Source organism: Protobothrops mucrosquamatus, unplaced genomic scaffold (genome assembly GCF_001527695.2).
Source record: "Protobothrops mucrosquamatus isolate PMUCROS unplaced genomic scaffold, P.Mucros_1.0 scaffold5559, whole genome shotgun sequence".
Lineage (NCBI taxonomy): Eukaryota > Metazoa > Chordata > Lepidosauria > Squamata > Viperidae > Protobothrops > Protobothrops mucrosquamatus.
The window spans coordinates 43,686-45,339 of record NW_015391414.1 but is presented as its reverse complement, the minus strand read 5'-3'; positions in this window follow the sequence as shown (position 1 = coordinate 45,339).

The following is a 1,654-nucleotide window of genomic DNA, read 5'->3' as shown; positions in this document are numbered from 1 at the left end:
CTGGAAGGGACCTTGGAGGTCATCTAGTCCAACCCCCTGCTCAGGCAGGAGACCCCGTACCGTTTCAATCAATCAATCAGAATAGAGCTGGAAGGGACCTTGGAGGTCATCTAGTCCAACCCCCTGCTCAGGCAGGAGACCCTGTACCAATCAATCAATCAATCAATACAGCTGGAAGGGACCTTGGAGGTCATCTAGTCCAACCCCCTGCTTAGGCAGGAGACCTTGTATCAATCAATTGATTGATCGATCGATCGATCAATCAGAATAGAGCTGGAAGGGACCTTGGAGGTCATCTAGTCCAGCCCCCTGCTCAAGCAGGAGACCCTGTATCAATCAATCGATCAATCAATCAATCAATCAATCAATCAGAATAGAGCTGGAAGGGACCTTGGAGGTCATCTAGTCCAGCCCCCTGCTCAGGCAGGAGACCCTGTACCAATCAATCAATCAATCAATCAGAATAGAGCTGGAAGGGACCTTGGAGGTCATCTAGTCCAACCCCCTGCTCAGGCAGGAGACCCTGTACCAATCAATCAATCAATCAATCAATCAATACAGCTGGAAGGGACCTTGGAGGTCATCTAGTCCAACCCCCTGCTCAGACAGGAGACCCCATACCATTTCAATCAATCAATCAATCAGAATAGAGCGGGAAGCGAACTTGGAGGTCATCTAGTCCAACCCCCTGCTTAGGCAGGAGACCTTGTATCAATCAACTGATTGATCGATCGATCGATCAATCAGAATAGAGCTGGAAGGGACCTTGGAGGTCATCTAGTCCAGCCCCCTGCTCAAGCAGGAGACCCTGTATCAATCAATCAATCAATCAATCAATCAATCAATCAGAATAGAGCTGGAAGGGACCTTGGAGGTCATCTAGTCCAGCCCCCTGCTCAGGCAGGAGACCCTGTACCAATCAATCAATCAATCAATCAATCAATCAATCAATCAATCAATCAATCAGAATAGAGCTGGAAGGGACCTTAGAGGTCATCTAGTCCAGCCCCCTGCTCAGGCAGGAGACCCTGTACCATTTCAATCAATCAATCAATGAATCAGAATAGAGCTGGAAGGGACCTTGGAGGTCATCTAGTCCAGCCCCCTGCTCAGGCAGGAGACCCTGTACCAATCAATCAATCAATCAGAATAGAGCTGGAAGGGACCTTGGAAGTCATCTAGTCCAACTCCCTGCTCAGGCAGGAGACCCCGTACCATTTCAATCAATCAATCAATGAATCAGAATAGAGCTGGAAGGGAACCTGGAGGTCATCTAGTCCAACCCTCTGCTCAAGGCAGGAGACCCTGTACCATTTCAGGCAAATGGTTGTCCAGTCTCTTCTTAAAAACCTCCAGTGATGGAGCACCCACAACTTCTGGTGGCAAGCTGTTCCACGGGTGAATTGTTCTAACGGTCCCAAAATTCCTCCTTAGTTCCAGGTTGCTTCTCTCCTTGATCAGTTTCCATCCATCGCTTCTTGTCCTGCCTTCTGGTGGCTTTAGAGAATAGGAGGACCCCCTTTTTTGGGGGGGCAGCCCCCCCAAATACTGGAAGACTGCTATCACGTCCCCCCTGGTCCTTCTCTTCGTTAGTCTAGAATGAGATATTCCTCGATTTAACAACCACAATTGGGATCCATTGTTACGCAAGGCG